At 41.3% G+C, this 25,927-nt stretch overlaps 1 pseudogene across 1 annotated transcript; it reads left to right on the forward strand.

The window, feature by feature from the left end:
• Positions 1–15,146: 15,146 nt before the first annotated feature.
• On the forward strand, positions 15,147–15,516 carry LOC308513526 (large ribosomal subunit protein uL29-like; annotated as a pseudogene). The gene has a single exon. The product of its transcript is annotated as a large ribosomal subunit protein uL29-like (transcript).
• The last annotated feature ends 10,411 nt before the right edge of the window (positions 15,517–25,927 follow it).

Below are 25,927 nucleotides of genomic sequence, written 5' to 3' on the forward strand. Positions count from 1 at the left end.
TTATTTATTTATTATTTTTTTAAAACATATATTTTCAATAAGAAGTTAAAATCAATAAAGAAAAAGTTTTATAAGTAATTTCAAAGTACCTTTTAAATAAGGAAACATTCAAGACAGCATTTGTTCCGCTGAGTGACTACTTAAGGAATAACTTACACACAGAAAACTGTGAGAAAAAGAAGAGCATTTTTTTTAGCCAAACTTCAAAATCCATAACTTAATGAGGTTTATTAACCTTGAACTATCTTAATGATATACAGTTAAATTCAGAATTTACAACCAAGTGCTTAGGGTAACTTGATAAAAGTATTTCTTCACGTTACTCAGGATGAACTACTGAGCCCTTGGTGTTGCAATTCGGTCAAGTGACAATTTGCAGAAATAAGTTTCAAGAACTGGCAGGCATTTAGTGTTGAGGAAACCGAACTGGCCCTATGAATGTGACCAAATAGTCACTGAGGGTGAGACTGTGGAATTGGCATTGTTCGAATCGCTTTGTTTGTCTGATATCCCCACCACGCCCCCCCCCCCCCGCCCTTTTCTGTTGTGTTTGAAGGAAAAACAAACTGGTTTAGAAAAGGGGGCTCTGACAAAAAAAGACATAATTCCTGTAGAAAAAGTTCCCAGACAATCGAAAGTCTTACTTCTTCCTCTTGAACTTTCTCTTTGTTAAATAATTTCTATGCCTTGGGTATCATCAATCAAGTTTAACCACGCCTGGGGGCCAGCTGACAGGTCCCAAACAAACACAGAATAGGAAAGGAAAGGGAAGAAAGAATAATAAAGAGTGTGAGCCCTTAGCTTGGTTGGTTAGAGAATTGCTTTGATACACCAAGGTTGTGGGTTCAATCCCCCATCAGGGCACATACAAGAATCAACCAATGAATGGATAAATAAGTGGAACAACAAATCGATGTTTCTCTCTCCCTCCCTTTTTCTCCCTAAAATCAATAAATAGGCAGGTGATGTCTATTTTCACGATGGTCTTCAGATGCCTGTGACAGGCACTGCTGAGAAAGCCAATTGGTAGAACTGATGCCAGAAAAAAAGAAAAAAGAAAAAAATCAATAAATAAAAATTTAAAATTTTTTTTTAAAGAATAAAGAGTGTGAAAGAGCAGAAAAGAAAGCCCTTAGTGCAAGGTAGATGCTCTCAGCTGCCTCCTATAGCTACTTAGGAAAGCAAGCCAAATACTTTTAAAATACAGAATTGCTTTTTCCACTTCCCAAGCAAATGAAGAAAATAGGTTTTCAAACTTTTATGTACAAAACCAACCTCTGGGAATCTTGTTATGATTGTCAGTTCCCAAACGTTATCCCCAGAGATTCCAATTCACTAATCCTGTGGTAGGACCCAGAAATCAGGCCTTCACCAGTCAGATTTCAGAGATTCTGATGTTATGGGCTACTCACAGGCTGGGCTTCATGGACCCACAGCCTGTGCAATTGCACAGGGCTCTGTACTCAGAAGGACCCTACACTAGGTTTAATGCTCTTTCATCGCAGACTTGAAGTTCTTAATAACTTTGAACAAGAGGCCCCTTGTTTATACGGGTCTTGCAAGTTACGTAGCTGGTCTTGTCCCCATGGGCCACATTTAAAAAATACACTGCAGCCCTAACCGGTTTGGCTCAGTGGATAGAGCATCGGCCTGCGGACTGAAGGGTCCCAGGTTCGATTCCGGTCAAGGGCATGTATCTTGATTGCAGGCACATCCCCAGTAGTGGGTGTGCAGGAGGCAGCAGATCGATGTTTCTCTCTCATCGATGTTTCTGACTCTCTATCCCTCTCCCTTCCTCTCTGTAAAAAATCAATAAAAATAAAAAATACACTGCAGCCCAGCCGGCATGGCTCAGTGGTTGAGTATTGATCTATGAACCAGGAGGTCACAGTTTGATACCTGGTCAGGGCACATGCCCGGGTTGTGGGCTGTATTCTCAGTGTGGGGCGTGCAGGAGGCAGCCAATCAATGATTCTGTCTAATCTGTGATGTTTCTATCTCTCTCTCCCTCTCCCTTCTTCTCTGAAATCAATAAAAAAAAGATTTTTTAAAAAATACACTGTCTCACAGTGGTTAGAGCCTTGGCAGAAGTGTTGCAGATTTGATTCCTGATCAAGGGCACGTACCTGGGTTGCAAGAGGCAACCAATTGATGTGTCTCTCTCACCTCTCTCTCCCTTCTATTCTCTCTAAAAATCAATGGAAAAAATATCTTCGGTTGAGGATTAAGAAAAAAATAAAAAACACACAGCAATAGGCATGTTCTCCCTCTTGGGAACATGCCCATGCTTTCCCTCCCCCCCCCCCCCACCTACCCCCCCCTCACCCCAGCCCCCAAGGACGTCGTTACCTCTGCGTTTTTCTCTCCTAAACTACAAGGGCCTGTCTACTACCTCTAAATAAACTTTCTCTTATAATTTAAAAAAAGTATTAAATTAATTACACTGCCATAGGAGTTAGGCCTTAGGCTTCAGTCTTCCACTCTTGAAGAGATTCAAGCAATGATCTATAGATCTATTGGATTTTAAGTCTGCTAGACAGCCAGCATCTGAATAAAATAACTTGACACCATTTCTACTGGGCACTCTTGGGTTAGGAGTTCCCCAAGTGGCTGTTTCCAGAGGCAGAGCCCAGGGAGAGAAGCAGCCATGGTAGAAAGCAGATTCCTAGGGGCAGGCATGTGAGAATTGGCAGTTATTTGTGCAAGAAAGGGATCAAGAAAAATAGGGGGAAAAAGGAAAAAAGGAGAGACCTCAAAAATAATACATGGGGGAAAGAAATCACTCTCAGGCGTTTGAGAAGGCAAAATTGACCCAACAAAGGTAAACAGATAACCCTGAAATTCAATTATCTAAAGAAAGCTTTGGTCATGTAAAGCTAGGAAAAGTTAAAAACCTTTGGAACAAATTCTAACCTAATCTAATTCGACTAACCCTTTTAGCAGTGGAAGTCAGTATGTGGAAATGACGACTCAAGTAAATTGTTTCTCTAATTGTATGTGGTGGAACTGGACGAGAGAAGCTTTAGGATAGCTAATCAAAAGTTAACATTTCCCCATTCATCATTTATTACTGGTAGAGCATCAACAATGTGCATTTGATGGGATAAAATAAACCACAGAACCATTGTAATGAGTCAGTTCCATCCATGCTGAAAAATAGAATCAGTATACATTTTAGTGAAATTTAAAAAGCAAATTGTTTTTGCTACTCTAATTCAACCTAATTCATCTCAGAAGTCAAGTCAGATTCTCCAGGCTTAAGAGTCTGGCTGGCCTTAAATAGAACGAGAAGGAAAAAGCTATCTTAGCAATACTTGGAATAGTCAGCTGGTTATTCAACATTTCTTGTAGTAGTTCATTTTCATTCACTCTTCAGTTAGTGTTTAGTGGCTTTAGGAAGGTTTAAGTCATCACAATTTTCACCATTGGTATCATCAATGCCACAACTATGTAATAATTGTAATAACAATAGTTAATATAGAAAGAATACTATATGCTGAGCATTTTCTGAATTGTATATACACAATAGCACTATGTCATGGGGTTGTGGTGAGGATTACATACATATATATGGCATAGTACTGATGTTATCTCCATTTTACAGACAAGGAAACTGAAGCAGAGAGGTGAAGTTACTTGTTTAAGATCACACAGCTATTAAACAGCAGAGCCAGGACTCAAACAGAAGGACTATAACTATTAATTACCCAAGAACTTAACCACTAGACCAATAGCGACTCTGTAGTGAGTAAAGCAAACAGAGTCGCTATTAACATTTTCAGAAGAAATAAATATATACAACATATTTACAAGTTGCCAGAAGAATGCCCCTGCTCCTCTAAGAGTGTACATTTATGTGTATGACTCAATCCCAGGTAAAGGATGCCTATTCCAGGCACTGGTTGCTTAAAATTGTAAACCAGCTATCACTATTAAAAATTTTATTTTTTTTAATCTAATGGCTCTAGGAAGTGTAGACCTCAGAGCAATAATAAAACTGTAAGCCTTACACTTGCACCGTGTCATCAAATCCAAGAACTGGCAATATATACATGAAAGTTTTAAAATACATTTTTTATTGATTTCAGAGAGGAAGGAAGTGGGAGAGAGCGAAACATCAATGATGATAGAGAATCATTGCTCAGCTGCCTCTTGCACACCCACCATTGGGGATAGAGGCCGCAACCCAGGAATGTACCCTGACCGGAAATCAAACCTCGACCTCCTGGTTCACAGGTTGACGCTCAACAAGTGAGCTATGCTGGCCCAGCAAGAAGGCTTTATTTATAGTCACAGAGGTAGAAGAAGTGAGCTGTAAAAGAAATTGGCTCAGGAAACAAATTACAGAGGCAAAAGAATGGCCCTTGGAGCTTAGGAGAAAGAGAGAAAAAGAACATACCTAGGGGGAGGGGGAGGGAGAAAGGCACGGGCATGGTCCATGGAGAGAACCGCAAAGAACAAGCCAGTCAGTGAAAGATAAATACCACATGATCGCACTCATTTGTGGAACATAAAGAACATTATAAACTGATGAACAAAAATAGATACAGAGGCAAAGAAGCATCGAACAGACTCAAACTACAGCGGGAAGGCCGGGGCGGGTTGGGAGGGTAAGAGATCAATCGAAGGACTTGTATGCATGCATATAAGTATAACCAATGGACACAAGACCCTGGGTTGGGGGAGGCGGTGAAGGCATGTGCTGGAGGGTAGGGGAGGTCGGTGGGGAGGTCAATGGGAAAAACAGAAGACATATGTACTACTATTTGTAATATTTTAAACAATAAAATAAAATTTAAAAAAGAAAAAAAGAACTGGCTACTTTTAAATAACAAACATTACAGGTTTTCATCAACTGCCAAATTATTTCAAGGTGGAAGAGTAAATCCCAGTAGTTTCCAGCATATAACATGGTGCTTGGCTTATAATGAGTGCTCAATAAATGTTGATAGAGAGAAGGGAAGGTAGAAAAGGAAGGCAAAATTGTCTTAAAGTCTTTTAGTAGTGTCTAAGTGTGATTTCAAAATATCATTCAACTTTTTAAAATAGCATTCACTCATTCATTCATTTAACAATATTTATTGAATATTTACTATGTAATAAGAACTATGCTAGACATCAAGGGTATGAATTTAAAAGTTACTATGGAATAAACACACCAAAAGTAAAATATGTGAAAATCCAGTTGTCACATAATGAGTAAAACTAGCAATTAAAGAAGCACGCAAAGGAATATGTAAAGGTTGAAAGCAAAATCAATATAGATGTTGCAAATTTGGTGAGGGAACTGCATATTTGCCTTTACTTTCCAGATTCTTTCTTCCCTAATAACCCCCTCTCTCCACACCGACATCTTAATCACCCATCCTCAGAATCAAGTTTTTCAAGTTCTGCAATAAATTTCTTAGCTTCATAGACCTACTGCTTTTCACTAGTTCACTCATCAAATAAATACTAAATGTGGCATCTCTAAATAGCTCATGTTTCTTTAAATTTAGCCAATTAAGAAACAAGTTATAACACAATCCACAACTATTTTGGGGAAGAGAAACTCACACACAGGAAACATGAAAATAACCTTAGAACATACCAGAGTTGTGTGAAAACAAGTGCAGATCAAGACAATATTTAATTTATATTGCCACCATGCCAATTGGATGTCAAGCCCAGTAGGGAAAGGTGATTGAATTGGCCTATTAAGAAATTTGGAGGTGGGCCCTGGCAAGTTGCTCAGTGGTTAGAGCATTGGCCCTTAGACCAAAAGGTCACGGGTTCAATTTCTGATCAAGGGCATGTACCTCAATTGCAGGCTTGATCGCCAGCCCCAGACGGGGTGCAAATAGGAGGCAACCAATCAATGTGTCTCTCTCACATTGATGTTTCTCTCTCTCTCTCTTCCCCACCTCTCTCCCCTCCACTCTCTTTAAAAAAAAAAATAAATGGAAAAAATATCCTCAGGTAAGAATAAAAATTAATTAAAAAAAGAAATTTGGAGATGGGAAGTCCAAAGAAATGATTATAGAAGATCTTGTTAACAATAGAAGCAAACAGTAGAAGGCTACTTAAAACTCTGCTGATGCTAAAAATAGTTGTTGGATCTCTCTGTTTTAGTCTACTTTCCCTGTTTTAAAACCATTTTTCAAACCACACTGATACATGCTTTTCAAGCCTGGGTTTGGCCATAGGAGAGCTCCAGCTGGTTTAAGACATTTTATAAATAGCATGTCTAAGAGTTTATAATGCCACTCCATTGGGAAGTGACTTAGCTCTAGAGAATGTGGTCACATGTTTATATTGTCTTCTTCTCTTAACCCCAGTTTAGTTAATAACTACAATTATGCTTTTGTCAATTTAACAGCTCGGAACCTTTGTCAGACATTACCCCTGTTATGTGCCTTCATACTTGCTTTTAAAACATATTTTTATTGATTTCAGAGAGATGAAGAGAGAGGGAGAGATAGAAACATCAATGAGGAGAAAGAATTATTGGTTGGCTGCAGGAGGCACCCCACACTGGGGATGGAGCCCTCAACCTGGGGATGGAGCCCTCAACCATGTACCCTGATGGGGAATCAAACCATCACCTCCTAGTTCATAGGTCAGTGCTCAATCACTGAGCCACACAGGCCAGGCTAGAATATTATTGACTATATTCCCTAGATGTACTTTACATCCCCATGACTATTCTGTAACAACCAATTTGTACTTCTTAATTTCTTCACCTTTTTCATGCATCCACCTTCAACCCCCTTCACATCTGAGAACCAACAAAAAGTTCTCTGTATGTATGAATCTGTTTCTGTTATACTGTCCACTTTGTTTGTAGATTCAATTGTTGATAGATATGTATTTATTGCCATTTTACCGTTCATCTTTCTTATCTTTTTTTTCTCCTTCTTAAGGAAGACCCTCTAACATTTCATGTAATACTGCTTTGATGGTGATGAATTCCTTTAGCTTTTTCTTGTCTGGGAAGCTCTTTATCTGACCTTCAAATCTAAATGATGGCTTTGCAGAGTAGAGTAATCTTGGTTGCAGGTCCTTGCTTTTCATCACTTTGAATATTTCTTGCCACTCTTTTATGGCCTACAAAGTTTCTGTTGAGATATCAGCTGCCAGTCATATGGGTCTTCCTTGTAGGTAACTAACTGCTTTTCTCTTGTAGCTTTTAAGATTCTGTTTGTCTTTAACCTTTTGCATTTTTAATTATGATATGTCTTGGTGTGGGCCTCTTTGGGTTCATCTTGTTTAGGACTCTCTGTGCTTCCTGGACTTGTATTCTGTTTCTTTCACCAGGTAAGGGAAGTTTTCTGTCATTTTTCCAAATAGGTTTTCAATTTCCTGCTTCCTCTCTTCTCCTTACAGTACCCCTATGATGCAAATGTTGGTATGCTTGAAGTTGTCCCAGAGGATCCTTACACTATCCTTTTTTATGGAAGGATTCTTTTTTCTTTTTGCTGTTCTGATTGGGTATTTTTTGCTTCCTCATACTCCAAATTGCTGATTTGATTCTCTGTGTCCTCTACTCTGCTGTTGAGTCCCTGTAATTATTCTTTATTTCAGTTAGTATAGCTCTAATTTCTAACTGGTTCTTTTTTTTTTTTTATGCTGTTGAGGTCCTCACTAAGTTCCTTGAGCATCTTTATAATCAGTATTTTTAACTCTACGTCTAGTAGATTGCTTATCTCCATTTTGTTTAGGTTTTTTGTTTTATTTTGTTTTGTTAATCCTCAACGGAGGATATTTTCCCATTGATTTTTAGGGAGAGTGGAAGAGAGAGAGAAAGACAGAGAGAAACATTGATGTGAGAGAAACACATTGATTGGTTGCCTCCTGCACAAGCCCCAACCAGGGCCTGGGCCAGGGAGGAGTCTCAAACCAAGGTATGTGCCCTTGACTGGAATCAAACCTGGGACTCTTTGTTCTGCAGGCCAATGCTCTATCCACTGAGCCAAACTGGCTAGGGCTTGTTTAGTGTGTTTTTTAAATGGAGTTTTGTTCTTTTGTTTCATTTGGCCCATGTTTCTTTGTCTCCTCATTTTGACTGCTTCCCTGTGTTTGTTTCTATATATTAGGTAGAGCTGCTATGTCTCCCAGGCTTGGTAGCATGGCCTAATGTAGTAGGTGTCTTATAGGGTCCAGTGGCATAACCTCCCTGATAGCCCCAGCTGGGCACTCTAAGTGTGCCCCCCTGTGTGGGCTGCACACCCTCCTGTTGTAGTTGAGTCTTGATTGCTGATGGCGCATCAATCAGATCAGCTGCAAAGACTGGCTGTGACCACTGACCACCAAACTCCAACCACCTTGGAGGATCACCTGTGCAGGGACACACTGCACAGAGCAGGACTTATTTCAGCAGGGCTCTGGTTCCCAATGAGTCTTCCCTTGAGTGTGCTGCTTAGGGAGGTGGTTGGGTGGTAGTGCTTTGACATGGTCTGAAGCTGTCTACTGGGTAAACTGGCTCAGGGGCCTCCCAGAACATGCAGGCCAAGATCAGCCACTGCCTGTGTTCTGCCCTGGGCCACCAGGCATAAACTACAAAGCAATCTGCAGATGGCTGCTTCTTGTACTGAGCTTGGAGTGTCAGGGCCAGCCTGACAGGTTGAGCCGGGCTGAGGCAGGGAGGTGGGAATAGAGAAAAGAAAGAAAGACAGGAAAGCGGGATCAGGAGGACTGCAGCTCATTCGAGGAACTACAGCAACTTTATTAGCCACACAATCCTATTTATACACAACACACTGAATAGGAGGTCTGTCAAGAGGAATGTATTCTTTGTTCCTCTTAATCTCTAAGGGAGAGACACAGCAGAAGGACAAGTTCTCAGTACAGCATATCTCAGTAAATAGTTACAGACTTCTTGGTAAGCCATGAAAGGCTGTTCTCATTCTACTGATAATCGCCATCCAAACAAGTCTGGGAAAACTGTGTGGGTAAGGGTCCCAGCCTTGCTAGCCCCTTCAGGTGCAAGGACCTTGCCAGCTTACATCTGGCCCCCAACATTGGAGGTGCCTAGGTGAGGCCAAACTGTGAACCAAGCCTGGCTGCTACTAGTGCCAGGCTTGGGGCCAATTTTCTAGGGGCCAGATGCTGCTCATTTGAGAGATTTTAGGAAAATCTGAAGCATGAGCCAAGACAGACCATTCTTATGGAAATAGTGTGGTTAGGCCCGAAAGGTGGGTGGGGTGGGGCCTCAAGGAATCATCAGAGTGGGGCAAACAGTGTGAGTCAAGTTGATGGAGTCTCAGATATGGCACCTATCTGCTGGCTCTGTGGGGGAAGGCTCATCAAAGGAGCAATGGCCTCTGCCAACACTTCTGTCTAGGAGAAAGCTTCCCCTCCACCTCTCACCCTGATGCCAGACAATTCAGTTCCTCCCTGTAGGTCTTTGGTGCCTTTTAAGCTTCTGTCCCCATGCTGGAGCTCAGAGGGAGTGAGTCTGAGTAAGTCCATGTGCAAGCCCTTTAAGAGGAACTGCCTGGGACTCCAGCAGCCTCGGCCTCCCTCAGCCTCAATTCCCACTGGCTTTTATAGCCAGAAGTTTTGGAGACTTCTCCTTTTGGGAATGGAACCCTAGGCACGGATGTCTGGTGTGGGACTGGGACTCCTTGCTCCTCTGGGGGGACCTCCACAGTCAAGGTATCCCTCCTTATTTTTATCGGCTATACATGGTCATGGAACCAGCCCATTTCACACCTCTGCCCCTCCTACCAGTCTCAATGTGAATTCTTCTTTAATTTCATAGCTATAGAACTTCAGCTCAATTTCAGGTGGTTCTGAATGATGGTTGTTCTGTAGTATAGTTGTAATTTTGATGTGATTCTGGGAAGTAGTGAATACTGCATGTACCTACTCCATCATCTTGACCAGAAGTCCACCATGTCTTCCTATATTTAAAAAAAGAAAGGAAGGAAGGAAGAAAGGAAGGAAAAAAGAAAGAAAGAAAATATATATCAATAGAATAGAATGAAAAGTCCAGAAATAAGCCCATACATCTACAGTCAGTTGATTTCTGACAGGATGCCAAGATCAGTCAATGGAGAAAGAATAATCTTTCCAACAAGTGATAGTGGGACAACAGATATCCAGATGCAAAATAATGAATTTAGACCCCTATTTTACATCATGTACAAAAATGAACTCAAAATGGATTAAAGGCCCAGCCAGTATGGCTCAGTGTTTGAGCTTTGACCCATGGACCAGGAGGTCACTGGTTCGATTCCTGGTCAGGGCACATGTCTGGGTTTCAGGCTCGATCCCAGTCAGGGGTATGCAGGAGGCAGCCAATTGATGTTTCTCTCTCATTGATGTTTCCATCTCTCTATCCCTCTCCCTTCCTCTCTGAAATCCATAATATATATATACATATTTGTACTACAACTAAAATTCTTAGAAAAGATATATGTATAATCTTCCTGTTTTCATATTAGGCAACAGTTTCTTATATATGATATCTAAAACACAAGGAACCAAAGAAAAATAGATAAATTGGACTTCATCAAAATTAAAGACTTTTGTGTATCAAAAAAGTTAAATGACAATGCAACAAAATGGGAGAAGATATTTGAAATCATGTAGGGTGTCCGCCCAAAAAACTTGTACACACATTTTGAATAATTAATAAAGGCAGTGTTTATTAAAATACATTTCTTTTTTAAAAGTTCTTTATTATTATTATTATTACTAGAGGCCCAATGCATGAAATTTGTGCAAGAGGCTCGGCCCTCGCAGCTGCGGTGGCTTGCCGCAGCCCTCGCAGCCTCAGCTTTGTCTGGAAGGTCATCCAGAAAGTCCAGTCTAATTAGCATATTATGCTTTTATTATTATAGATTATTTTTTAATCCTCACCTGAGGATTTTTCCCATTGATATTTTTTTTATTGTTTTATTGCTTAAAGTATTACAAAGGGTATTACATATGTGTCCTTTTTTCCCCCGCCCTTGACAATCCCCTGGCCTCCCCTACCCCCCAGTGTCTTATGTCCATTGGTTATGCTTATATGCATGCATACAAGTCCTTTGGTTGATCTCTTATCCCCCTCCCTTCTGCCCCCCAACCCTCCCTGGCCTTCCTGCTGCAGTTTGACAGAGTGGAAGACAGAGGGAAAGGCAGAGAGAAATATCGATGTGAGAGAAACACATCGATTTTTTGCCTCATGCATGAGCCCAGACAAGGGCCCGGGCTGGGGAGAAGCCTGCAACCAAAGTACATGTCCTTGACCGGAATTGAACCTGGGACCCTTTGGTCCACAGGCCAATGCTCTATCCACGGAGCCAAACTAACTAGGGCTACATTTCATTTTTAAAATTGAGCTACCAGCTGTTAAAGTGTGTGTACACTTTTTTGAGACACTCTGTATATTTGATAAAGATCTAGTATGCAGACTATGCAATAAAAAGACAAATAGTTCAATTAAAAAAATGTGTAAAGGATTTGAATTAACATTTCTCCAAAGAAGATCTATAAATGTCCAATAAGCACATGAAAACATGCTCAACATCCTAGTCATTAGGGAAATGTAAGTCAAAATAACAATGAGATACCACTTTACACACAGTAGAATGACTATAATTAAAAAATGAAAACAAACATTCTGGTTAAGATGGCAGCGTAGGTAAATACGGCAATCACATCCTCCCACTACCACATCAAAATTACAACTAACCCACAGAACAACCATCATTTGGGACTGCCTGAAATCTGGCTGAATGGGTGTCCTACCACTAAAGAATTAAAGAATAAGCCACATTGAGATTGGTAGGAGGTACGAAGGTGTGGAATGGGCTGAGACCCACATATGGTGGTTTTATTTTTTTCTTGGGGTTTTTGTTGTTGTTGTTGTTTTTGCGGTTCTTTTTTTAAATCAGGAGAGATATCTTGGCTGTGGAGGTCTACGTGAGGACCCAGGAGTCCCAGCCTCACACCAGACTCCTCAGCCCAGGGTTCCAGTGCTGGGAAAAGAAGTCCCCACACAACTTTGAGCAGAAAGAAACAGTGGGAATTGTGGCTGAGAGACATAGAGGCTGCTGGAGTCCCAGGTGTTCCTCTTAAAGGGCTGGCACAATGACTTACACACTCTCTCTGAGCTCCAGGGCTGGAGCAGCAGCTTGAAAGGGTTCATAGACATACAGGGAGGAACTGAATTGTCTGGCATCAGGACAGAACTGGGGGGCAGCTTTCTCCCAGACAAAAGTACTGGCAGAGGTCATTGTTTCTATGCTGAAACTTCCCTTGCCACAGAGCTGACTGGTAGGTGCCATATCTGAGTCTCCATCAACCTGGCTCACACTGTTCACCTGGCCCTGGTGACTTCCTGAGAACCTGCCCCACCTAATTTGCAGCCCCACCCAAGTGGTTTGCAGTGGTCCTTCCATATGAATAGCCTGTCCTGGCTCAGGCTTCAGACTTTTCTAAAATCTTTCAAACAAGCAGCAGCTGGCCTCAGAGTGCCCCATACATATCAATGAGAGGCCCCATGCCAGGCACTAGCAGCAGCTTGCCTTGATTCACCATTTGGCCTCTCCTGGGCACCTCTAAGCCAACACAAGTAGCAGCCATCTGCAGATCACTCGGTAGTTTATGTCAGGTGGCCCCAGACAGGGCACAGGCAGTAGCTGACTATGAACCTCCCAGGAGGTCCCAGAGCCAGTGCACCTGGTGATCAGCTTCAGATCATGCCAGATTACAACCCTACTACATCCATGAGCAACACACTCAAAGGTCAGATTCGGAGAGTACCAAAGTGCCATTGAAGCAAGTCCTGCTCCATAGGAGTGTCTCCTGCACATCAGCTCTTCCACTGTAGTCGCACCTGGTCCACACTGCCAATTGGCCTGGAGGTCAATCCCTCCCAGTGATGCCAACAGAAAACAAGGCTCAATTATAACAAGACAGTGCATGCACCCCATATAGGGGTACACTTAGAGTACCCACTCAAGTGATTGGGGAGGCTGAGCCACTGGGTCCTACAGGACACTTACTACACAAGGCCACTCTACCAATTCCAGGGGTCATAGCAGCTCTACCTAATACATATAAACAAACACAAGGAAGCAGCCAAAATGTGGAGACAAAGAAAAGTCACAAATGAAAGAACAAGAGAAATATCCAGAAAAAAATGGAAGCAAGCAAACTAACAGATACAGAGTTCAAAACAATGGCTATAATGATGTTCAAGGATCTTAATGAGAGTTTCAAGGGACTTAGTGACTACTTTAAGGAACTTAGAGAGTAAGTCAATGTCATAAAAGGTACCATAAGACATCATAAAAAAGTCATAAATTAAGCATACACTAATTGAAATGAAGAATAATTTACAGGGAATCAACAGTAGAGAAGAGGACACAGAGAATCAAATCAGCAATTTGGAGTATGAGGAAGCATAAAACACCAATCAGAACAACAAAAAGAAAAAGAATTCCCCAAAACCATAAAAAAGGATGGTGTAAGGATCCTCTGGGACAACTTCAAGCATACCAACATTTGCATCATAGGGGTACTGTAAGGAGAAGAGAGGAAGCAGGAAATTGAAAACCTATTTGGAAAAATGACAGAAAACTTCCCTTACCTGGTGAAAGAAACAGAATACAAGTCCAGGAAGCACAGAGAGTCCTAAACAAGATGAACCCAAAGAGGCCCACACCAAGACATATCATAATTAAAAATGCAAAAGGTCAAAGACAAACAGAATCTTAAAAGCTACAAGAGAAAAGCAGTTAGTTACCTACAAGGAAGACCCATATGACTGGCAGCTGATATCTCAACAGAAACTTTGTAGGCCATAAAAGAGTGGCAAGAAATATTCAAAGTGATGAAAAGCAAGGACCTGCAACCAAGATTACTCTACTCTGCAAAACTATTATTTAGATTTGAAGGTCAGATAAAGAGCTTCCCAGACAAGAAAAAGCTAAAGGAATTCATCACCACCAAAGCAGTATGACATGAAATGTTAAAGGGTCTCCTTTAAAAAGAAGAAAAGACAAAATATGAACAATACAATATCAATAAGTACATATCCATCAATAATTGAATCTAAAAATCAAAATAAATGAACAAGGAATCTAATGAACAAAATAAACTGATGAATACAATATAACCAGAGGCATGGAAACATAGAACAGATTGACTAATCTCAGAGGGAAGGGGGCAGGGATGGGAAGAGATTAACCAAAGAACTTATAACATATATGCATGACCTATGAACACAATAGGATGGTGAAGGCCTGGGGTGGGGCGGGATCTGGGTAGAGGGGTACAATGGGGACAAAAATGGGGAGACATCTGTAAAACTCTCAACAACAAAGATTTTTAAAATAGTGAAAACAAAAACATAAACTAGAAAATAACAAGTATTGGTGAGGATATGAAAATATTGGAACCCTCATGCATTGCTGGTAGTAATGTAAAATTATGCAGCCAATATAGAAAACAGTTCTGGCAGCTTCTCAAAAAGTTAATATGGTGTTGCTATATGACCTACCATTATCTTTAGGTTTAAAATAATTAAATTGATATGTTCACACAAAAACATATACAGGGAATCCACCCCCCAAATGTATACACACACTTTGAATAATTATAAAGTCAGTGTTTATTAAAATACTTTTCATTTTCAAAATTGAGCTACCAGCTGTTACAGTGTATATACATTTATAGGGATTTCTTGTATATGAGTGTTCATTGCAGTATTATTTGTAAGAGCCAAAAAATATAAACAACTGAAATATTTATTAATTGATAAATGGGTAAACAAAATGGGATAGTGATACAAAGGAATATTATTTGGCCATAACAAGGGAATGAAATACTGATAAATGCTACAACATGAGTGAACCTTGAAAACATTTTGCCAAGTGAAAGAAGCCAGACATGGAAGGCTGCATGTGGTATGATTCCATTTATAAGAAGTTTCCAGAACAGGTAAATCCATAGAGACTGAAAATAGATTAGTGGTTGCCAGAGACGGGGGAAGAAAAGAATGGTGAATGACCGCTAACGGGTATGGGATTCCTTCTGGGGGTAATGAACGTATTCTAGAATTAGATGGTGGTGATGGTTGTATAACCTTGTGAATATACTAAAAACCACTGAATTGTACACTTTAAAATGGTGAGCTCTCCGAGCAGGCGGCGGCGGCGGTGTGTTCAGCTATGGCCAAAAGTGAGGCTCGGGACCTTCGCGGCAAGAAGAAGCAGGAGCTGCTCAAATAGCTGGACGACTTGAAGGTGGAGCTGTCCCAGCTGCGCGTAGCCAAAGTGACAGACGGCGCAGCTTCCAAGCTTTCTAAGATCCGGGTTGCTCGCAAGTCTATCTCCCGTGTTCTTACTGTCATTAACCAGACTCAGAAAGAGAACTCAGGAAATTCTACAAGGGCAAGAAGTACGAGCCCCTGGATCTGAGGCCTGAGAAAACACGCGCCATGCGCCGCCGCTCAACAAGCATGAAGAGAACCTGAAGACCAAGAAGCAGCAGTGGAAGGAGCGGCTCTACCCCCTACGGAAGTACGCGGTCAAGGCCTGAGCGTCACGGCGCCAATGAAGCACAAACTGGCTGAAAAAATAAATAAATAAAATAAAATAAAATGGTGAATTATATCTCAAAAAACAAATATTAACAAAAAAGATTTGATATCTCTTACCATGTCAAAGCAGGAAAGGATCTTAAATATCATTGGTCTACCTTGATCATTTTAGAGAGAAGGAAATTGAGGCCCAGAGAAAGGGAGTGGCTTTAAAAAAGTGACATAGCTAGTCAGCTGCCAGTTGAGTAAGGGGGTCCAGGACCTCTGCTACCAGTAGAGTGCTTTCCCTTTTTTCTAAATTCTTTAACATGTATGAAAAATTTCAGTCGTATACAAAAATAGAGGAAGTAGCATAAACTCCCTGCACCTATAACCCAACTTTAATTATTGTCAGTACACAGCCAGTCTAATTTCACCTATGACCTCATCCACTTATGTCCCTCCTAGATTATTTTGAAATGTATCTTAGATATCATATTATTCACACATAAATAATGCAGTATGTGCATGTTGTCATGTATTTTTAGTTACATGGTCTCTTTCCCACACACATATAAATTCATACAAAAGAAAAAGTAAATGTCCCTGACAAAGAACAAAAGAAAGATAGAAAGAATGGTGAACAAAGAAACTGGTAAAGCTTTAAGTAAATCTAAATATGGATTCACTTTGTGCCGCAAGAGTTTTAAAAAATATTTTTATTGAGTTTTAGGGAGAGAGGGAGGGAGAGGAAGAGAGAAAGAGAAACATAATGAGACTGAAATGTCGATCAGCTGCCTCCTGCACCTCCCTTATGATTCCCTACCAGGGATCCAGCCTCCAACCTGGGCATGTGCCCTGACTGGGAATCGAACTTGCAACCTTTTGGTGCACAGGACAATGCCCAACGAACTGAGCCATACCTGCTAGGGCTGCAAGAATTTTTAAAACATACAATACCTGACTATTTAGTCAGGGGCACTGACCTCTTTTCCCTTAGATTGTCAAAATAAAAAATAAGAAAAAATGATAGCAGCCCAAACAACAATAGTTGTCCAGTGTGAATGAATCAAAATTATACCTTTTTTTTTCAGACCGGCAAAAAATATAATATAGTTTTTGGTGTGTTGCAAAGTTTAATCTATAGTAATAAAAGCATAATATGCTAATTAGACCAGACTTCCTGCCGGACAACCTTTAGGACGAAGCCAGGGCTGTGAGGAAAGCCCAGGTCCCGGGTGCTGAGGGAAGCCAGTGCCGGCAGCCGGGGGAAGGAAGGCCTACTCTTGCACGAATTTCATGCATTGTGCCTCTAGTTAGTTTATGTTTGCCATGAAATGAAAAGGTTGAGAATTGCTACAGTAGATGAATGGATATGTAAAATATGGTATATGCATACATTGTAATATTGTGTCTCATTAAAAGGAATAAACTAGCTCTATGTGGATCAGTGTGCACAGATCTCAAACATAATGGACTAAAAACAAATTGCAAAACAACATGAAAAACATTAACAGTAAAAACACATTGATTCAAAATAGAAAGGAAAACATATCTGTTCATAGCATGAAGACAGAAAGGGAATAGGACCAAGAGTGGTGGTTAAAGGGATTTTTAGCTACATCCATAATGTTTTATTTCTTTGGAGAAGAAAAGAAGATGAGGCACATATGAGTGTAACCATTAGAAATCTTGGATTGGGAGGATAGAGACGTTGTGATATTAATTGTGTTTCTTATATTACCATATCTGTGCTTAAATTTTTATTTTTACTTTTTTTAATTGATTTTTTTAGAGAAAGGAAAGGAGAGAGAGAGGGAGAGAGAGAGAGAGAGAGAGAGAGAGAGAGAGAGAGAGAGAGAGAAATATGTATGCGAGAGAGAAACATCAATAGGTTGCCTCCATACCACCCTGACTAGGGATTGAACCTGCAACCAGGGCATGTCTGGAAATCAAAGTGGTGACATTTCCATGCATGGGACAACACTCAACCAGCTGAGCCACACCAGCTGGGGCTTTGCTTAAATTTTTAAAAATCATAAACATTTCTGAAAATTGTATATGTATTGTATAAATATATATTAAGAAGAATTAAGGAGTCTGAAGAGCAACCTATAATTTTGGCCTAAGTCATCTATGTTATATAAATAGTCCCTGCTAGATTTGAATTTTGTTTGTTAATCCTCACCCAAGGACATTTTTTCATTGATTTTTTAGAGAGTGTGGAAGGGAGGGGAAGAGACACAAAGAGAAAAACACAGATGTGAGAGAGACACATCGATAGGTTGCCTCCCACGCAGGCCCCGACCTGGACTGGAGCTGGATCCTGCAACCGAGGTATGAGGTACATGCCCTTGGCTGGAATCAAACCCAGGACCATTCAGTCCATGGGCCAATGCTTTATCCACTGAGCCAAACTGGCCAGGGCTAAGATACAAATTATATTGGCACTATGCACCTGCTCCAAGGAGGAACACCCACCATCTTTGCTCTCCATTCTTCCACTTCTAGATTTTGACAAAACTGATCCACATTTTCAGATTTTCCGGTCTTCATGATTTTAACTCCAGAATAGGATTCAGGTAGGTTAGAAAGAAACATTCCATTTTATGTAAAGTCAAAGATAATATCCTAAATTAAGGAGAAATATTTATCTAGCGTTTATTTATATTGATTTTAGAGAGGAATGGAGAGGGAGGGAGGGAGGGAGAGAGAGAGAGAGAGAGAGAGAGAGAGAGAGAGAGAGAGAGAGAGAAACATCAATGATGAGAGAGAATCACTGATCAGCTGCCTCCTGCACACCCCACAATAGGGATTGAGGCTGCAACCTGGGCATGTGCCCTGACTGGAAATTGAACCGTGACCTCCTGGTTCATAGATCAACACTCAACCACGCCGACTGGGCTTTATCTAGCACTTATATTTTGATATTTATCATATTGACATTCTCACAGTAAGAATGGATTCTGTTTGAGATGTGTATGTTTGTGGGCAAGGGTGTAGCCAAATACTAAGTAGACCAAAGCAGCTGGAGAAACAGGCTCAGCCGCAGAGGCTGAACCTCAAAAGGGCGACATCCAGGGGTAATGGCAAGTTCAGCTACAGTTAGTGCAGAGGTCAGCGCTGAGGACAAGGAACAAGTGATTACAGGAGTTGGAAATAGTAACTGGGTTAGGAGTGTTAGTTATTGAGTGAGATTAAAGGTAAGGCTGTGGCAACAGTATAATAGCTGATGATCTGACCGTTTGTGTCAGGATCTCATCTGGTATACAGAGCCAACATTGTGGGAGAGGGATTTAGTAATGATTTGTCAAGGTAATAGGACTATATCCTAGGAGCTTAGAAAAGATTTTTGCATTGGTGAGGACTTGTTTGGTTCCTAACAACAGAAACTCAATAATTGGGTGGCATTGACTTCAGATGCAATGGGATCCAGAGGTTTAAATGATGTAGTCAGAACTGTTTTTCACTTACCATCTATGTTAGTCAGGTTTGCTATAATCATACTATATAGCAAGTAACCCCTAAATCTCTATGCTATATAACAAGTAACCTCAAAATTTCAATGGCCCATAACAACATACATTTATTTCATGCTCATAGATTAACAGATTGGCTATGATTAAGCTAATATTGTATTGATTAGGCTTGGCTGGACTCAGCTGGAGTTCAGGCTTCACGTTAACCACAGATGTGCCTCATGTCTTCATCCTAGGACCAAAGCAGAAGAATGAACAGTTTTCTAGGGCCTGTTCTTCTTATGACAGAGAGTAGAAGATCCAAAATGGTTGGTGGAAACTCTTAAGGCCTCAGCTTAGACTGGGCACACTGGTCATTTCCATCCACAATCTGTTGGTCAAAGCAAGTCATACGGCTAAGTCCAAAGTTAATGGGAAGGGAAGTATATTCCATTTACTCTAGTGGGAGGCACTACAAAGTCACATGGCAAAAGATTAGATAGATAATAGATGATAGATAATAAATAAATAGATCTCTCCATATATATAACTTCAGAAAGACAGTGAAAAATTGAAAATAATAATACAATCCAAACACCATCTCTGAACTTTGCTCATCTCTGCTTGGCTTTACCCTGCTTGCAGGCTCTGTTGTGAAGGGCAAGATGGCTGCTAGCTGTCCCTGTTTCACTTTCTCCAAGCTTAGCAGCCCTAATGAACAGAGACCAATCTTCCAGGTAGCTTTAGTTAAAAAAAAAAAAGTCTAAGAAGGCTCTGATTTGTCTGCCATGGACTCTATAGCTCTCCCTGAATCTGCTACCACAACCATGGGGGACAGAATCCTCTGACTGGCCAGGCGAGGTCACAGACTCACACTCTACCATCTGAGGATTAAGAGGGAGATGTGGTCAACCAGAATCACATAAAGTTAGTGAGGGGTGGCAAAAGGAACCAACACTGGGCAGACATAAGCTCTACAGTCTCTAATCTCAGCAAGAAACTAGAAGCCTAGTTAGGGAAATCAAGTAAAAACCCAGCTCTAAGGTGTCAACCTGAGACAACTAGGGAGAGATCAGCAGAGCCCCAGGGAACCAGAGTGACAGCTGTCAATGACGTAAGAAACGTCCACAGAAGCATAACCAATGGATGCAGACACCCGGGGGGTGAAGGCATGTACGTGAGTGGGGTGGGGGCGGAAATGGGGGGATAAGGACACATGTAATACCTTAATCAATAAAGAAAGGAAGAAAGAAAAGAGAAACGTCCAAACCTGTACAAAATGTTTTGACTTTATCTGAGTCAAACAGGATATGCCTGGGAGCAAGGTCTCAATAGACTGAGAAAAATGCTTCTAGGGATGACAGTTTGCAGCTTCTTTTATGCATTTGAAATTAAGGTAGAATGTAGAGAAGATTACATGACTGTAGGAGAAAACACAGTGGAATCCAATTACAGGATAGTTAGCAAGATTTTTTTTTTTCCTAAGTGGTCACCTTTAGAAAGAGGGGTCTGCAAAGAAGCATTTTAAAGAGGTATTAACCTGGCTGCACAGAAACAAAAGACAAGGCTTACTTAAGGCAAAGATAGCCTTTTACTACTAACGAAGTTACGCATATGCCTGGGACATGACTACACACTAAGACCTGCCCAGTTAGGAATTTATGATCAGATCATCCTGTGAGGTTACTTTCCCTAGAACCCCTTTTATTGTCCAGGCAGCAATGGGACTTAGGGTGAAGTTTTTGTGTACTTCTTATTCCTACACTTGATCATAGCCAAAAGCCCCAAAAGCGAGGTACTTCTAATTCCTGTTGTGGATCTGGTATGGGCCTAGTGGAGACATGGTGGAGACCCGGATCTCTAGGAACATCCACTTTTAGGATCTAGAAAACGTAATGGGAGGAAACAATGTCTTTTTAGCTATATTGGTAAACTTAAAATGTTTTTTATTTATTTGTTTAAAAATGTTTTTTAACAGGTGAAAAGCTAAGCACATCTGAATCTCAGGGAAAAGCTATGCTGCTCCAACTTCAAGATTAAGACATTGGTGCTGTGGTGGAGAACCACAGGGTAAAGTGAGCTCTACACTTACCAGGACAACGTCATTATAGTGAGGGCAACATGGCTGACCTTTCACCAGGTGGCAGGTGTATTGGCCCTCTGTAGACTCATGAGTCAGAACACTGTACCAGGCATCATCTGATAACACACCAACAACTTCATATTGGAAAAAAAAAGATAGCCTGCCTGATGTGGCTCAGTGGTTGAGCGTCAACCTATGAACCAGGAGGTCATGGTTCAACTCCATGATCAGGGCACATGCCTGGATTGCAGGCTTGATCCTCAGTAGGGAGTGTGCAGGAGGCAGCCAATCAATGATTCTCTCTCATCATTGATGTTCCTTTCTCTCCTTCTCCCTTCCTCTCTCTGAAATCAATAAAAACATGTTTTTAGGAAAAAAATTATAACTTAATTGAAGTCTTTTCAAATGAGATGTAAATGATATCATCTCTTACTTGAGGTGGTGAACACACAATGCAATATACAGATGATGTATTGTAGAATTGTATACCTAAAACCTATGCAATTTTATTAAACAATGTTACCCCAATAAATTAAACTTACAAATGATATTATCTCTTTGCTTTTTTAAAAATTTGTATTGACTTTTTGAGAGAGAGGAAAAGAAAGGGAGAGAAAAACATCCATGGGCATGCCTCCTATCGAGCCTGCAACCCAGGCATGTGCCCTGACCTGGAATTGAACCAGGAACCTCTCGGTGCACAGGAGGACGCCCAGCCATCAGTGCCACACTGCCGGGGGGGGGGGGGGAGTTTAGTTAGGACACTGGTGAAAAGGTCAAAAAGCAGTGAAATGCCGTCCACCTGAACGCTAGCCAGGAGTGTATCTTTGAGTGGAAGGAGTGTGTGTGGTGATGGGGTCGGGGGCAAGTGTGTCTCATAGTTGCAGCTTTTCTTCTGGCGGCCATTGCAGGAAATTTAATTCTTAAATTAATGGAACAAAGTCTAAACCTGTAGTGATTTTTAAAGTATGTGCTCTATAAATGCATGGTGACTGACTGATCTAATCATTGGGATTTCTCCATTGACCTTTTTTTTTTTTTTTTTTTTTTTTTTGAAGCCCTATATATCCTAAGGTGAAAAGGGGAAGGATTGCTGAAACCAGTTTGGCTCAGTGGATAGAGCATCGGCCTGCGGACTGAAAGGTCCCAGGTTCGATTCCGGTCAAGGGCATGTACCTGGGTTGTGGGCATATCCCAGGTGGGGGATGTGCAGGAGGCGGCTGATCGATGTTTCTCTCTCATCGATGTTTCTGACTCTCTATCTGTCTCCCTTCCTCTCTGTAAAAAATCAATAAAAATATTTTTTTTTTATAAAAAGGGGGGGAAGGATAGAAACAGAGGGGAATAAATAAGAGGGGAGGGTGCCAGTGTAGAGAACTGTATGCAGCAAAAAACATAGGCAGGCACTGATCAAGCTAAAAATGAGTGAAGAGAAGGTGGTAACGTGGTTCTTCCAAGGTGAAGAATCTTTTGCCTCCAGACCATGTCTCCAAGGAAAACTGCAAAGGGCCCACCCAGGCCTATAGGCTCCCTTCCTGTCTTGGTTTATTCTCCCTCATTCGGGAGCTGGTTCCCTTCACTCTCAAATTCCCAGCGCTCAGACGGAATGTGATATTAGCATTTGTCTCTTCAAGTTCTTCCAGAAAGAGAGTCAGATTCGAAGGAGCCCAATATCACTTCCAGCCTGTGTTTTTGGAGATGTGTGAGATTCCAGAACAAGCCCTGTTTTTTCTGTTAACACCAGAAAAGTAAGATTTTTTTTTCTGGTGGGGGGTTCTTTGGTCTGTGAAAGCAAGAGTTTGTGATGTTTCTGGCAATTTATTAGAGATTAGTTGAGGGTGATACAAGCAAAAAAAATAAATAAATAACGTGTCAAGGATTCAAATTGTACCCAGTTGTGATAGTCTACTTCTCCCTGATCCTCCCCTTCAGCCAGAGCTCCTATTTGCCAGCCCAATAAACTGCCACTGAAGTAAAAGTTCTTCTAGACAAGCATCAAGCTAGATTAGGAATATTTTAGCCAGGTTTCCCAATCAGTGTCTGGTATTTCCATTTCTCTGTCGTCATCTGAGTCTGATGGCCGTGACATTTTCATGACCTTAGACCTGGTGCGGATCCTGTGGCGCTGGGTGGGAGGCTTGAGGTCCAGAGGACAGGCCTCCTCTGGGCACACCGGAGGGCCCTCTCATTGGTGGGGCCAGTAGGGGGACAGGCCACAGGGCACTTTGACTCACTCAGAGTGTTAATTCAAAAGGAGACCAGAATCAAGAGGGCCGATGAGCACTGGGGCAAGCAGGGATTGGGCCATTGATGCAGAATGTTACAAAACCAGTGTTAGGTGGCATAAGGCAACAGCAATATCTCTTCCAGATACTAGACTCCCTCTGCCCTAGTTCTGTTCAGAGTCCAAAGACCAGGACTCTCCCTATAGCCCAGAGCTTGAGATACACCACTCACATATTATGACACTGTCTTCAAAAAAAAAAATAAAGAAGTTCAGTTAGGACACTGGTCCAAAGGTCAAAAAGCAGAGAAATGCCATCCACCTGAATGCTAGTGAGGGGTGTAGCTTTGCATGGAAGGTGTGTGTGTGTGTGTGTGTGTGTGTGTGTGTGTGTGTGTGTGGCGGGGGCGGGGGGGTGTCTCATAGCTGCAGCTTTTCTCCTGGCGGCCATTGCAGAAAACAGAAATGGTTTTCTTGGATGTTTCCACCTTGTGTGCAGGAAACCTGAGTAAGACTCCCTTCCTTCCTCTCTTAAGGGTTATTTTTAGTTTGGTTTTGTTGTTGTGTTATGTATGTGTTGTTAGTAATGTGTGTGTGTGTGTGTGTGTGTGTGTGTACATATACGTACATATATATATGAATGTCGAAGTTGTATTTCACACTCTTGGCAGAAAATTTATAGGAAAAAATAAAGGTGGGTTTGGTTAAATACCATAAGGCAATAGTAAGACTGGTTAAGCACTGTACTTTAAATGTCTAGTTAAAGGTTTTAGGCTTGTCAAAATTGTCAGTCAGCTTAGTTGGTAACTTTTTAAAAAAATGAATGTAACAAAATTTACCATTTTGATAATTTTTAAGTGTATAGTTCAGTGGCATTACGTACATTCACACTGCTATGCAACCATTACCACCATCCATCTCCAGAACTTCATTTTCTCCAATGGAAACTGTCCCCATTAAACCTCCCTTCTCCCCTCCCCCCCCTCCCCACCCAGTCCCTGGCCACCACCACTCTACTTTCTGTCTCTTTGAATTAGGCTATTTTAGGCACCTCATAGAAGTGGAATCACATGGTATCTGTCCTTTTCTGATTGGTTTATTTCACTTAGCACAATGTCTTCAAGGTTCACCTATGTTTGTTGTTAAATTTTTCTGGTCTGTTTTCTACCAACTGAACTGTTTGTTTTTGTTTTCTTGCTGAACACTCTGACTTTGAAAACAGGATAACCATCTGAAAGTTTGCCTGGCCACAGGGCTCCCTTCTCACCACCTTAAAACAGACCTATCTTTGCCACACTGGATACTTCAGTGTTTTCTCCTGCCTTGTCCATTACATAATTGGTGTGTTGTTGGCTGCTCCCAGCTCTCAGCCTGCATGTCTCTCTCTAGCCCTCCACCCTGCCCCCCGCTGCAGCAAAGATTCAGAAAAACCAAAAGAAAAGCCCTTTCTTCTCCTAGGAACATGAGGTCCTCCTGGCCTAGAGGGCCGGCCTGTACTAACCCTCCTCTCCAAACACAGCAGGCTCTTTCTCAATCCACGCTTTTTGTTTGCTCCTTATAATTATTATTTTTAAGTAGCACACTTCCTTGTTCCCCTTCCAGCAGTCAGCTACATGTAAACAAGCACCTGGCACCTTTTCCCACAAAAGAGCTGATCTTATACCACTGATTTGTACCGTGCCTTTTGGAAAAATACAGAAAGGCGAGAAGGTGATATACAAAGTTCCCACCATCCAGAGCTGATAGGAGCAGTTTAGCCATAGCTGTTTTGTTTCTGACATGAAAGAAGTAAAAGTTACAGATAAAGTTCAAATACTCTGTGATCTTCACAGCCGATCCTATTCCCCTCCTGTCCTCAGAGGTGAACACTATCATGAATTTGTTATAGCTTTTCAGACCGCATACATATAGCAGTGTGTCTGAGAACAACCCATGGTATTGTTTTGTGTGATTTTTTAAACTTACATAATGGCCATGTTTAATATCCATTCCCTCTCCTGACAGGCATTTAAGTTCTATAAAAAAAATTTATTGATTTTTAGAGAGAGAGAAGAAGGGAGAGATAAAGGGGGGAGGCATCGATTTGTTGTTCCACTTATTTATGCATTCATTGGTTATTCTTGTATGTGCCCTGACCAAGGATCTAACCTGCAGCCTTGGCATATCGAGACTCGCTCTAGCCAACTTAGCTATCCAGCCAGGGTTAGATTCTTTCAGATTTTTACTCTTTGATGATAATGCTGCAGGAAATTTCTAGCACATACACCTTTGTGCACATGAGTGAGCATATATATATATGATCATTTTGTAGAAGTGGGTTCATTGGATCAAAGGGCACACACAGTTTACATTTTGATAGACTGTTCTAAAGAAACGGTGCAGTTTTTTTTTTTAATCTTTATTATTGAAAGCGCAGATGTCCCCCTTTTTTCTCCATTGACCCCCTTCTAGCCTGTACCCACCACCCACCCCAGGCCTTCCCCACACTATTGTCTGTATCCATGGGTTATGCATATATGCATGCAAGTTCTTTGATTAATCTCTTGTCACCCACCCACCCACCCCTGCCTTCCGTCAAAGATTCCTCAGTCTGTTCCATGCTTCTATGTCTCTGGATCTATTTTGTTCATCAGTTTATTTTGTTCTTTAGATTCCACATCTGAGTG

Source organism: Myotis nattereri, assembly GCF_964212035.1.
Source record: "Myotis nattereri genome assembly, chromosome: 2".
Classification (NCBI taxonomy): Eukaryota; Metazoa; Chordata; class Mammalia; order Chiroptera; family Vespertilionidae; genus Myotis; species Myotis nattereri.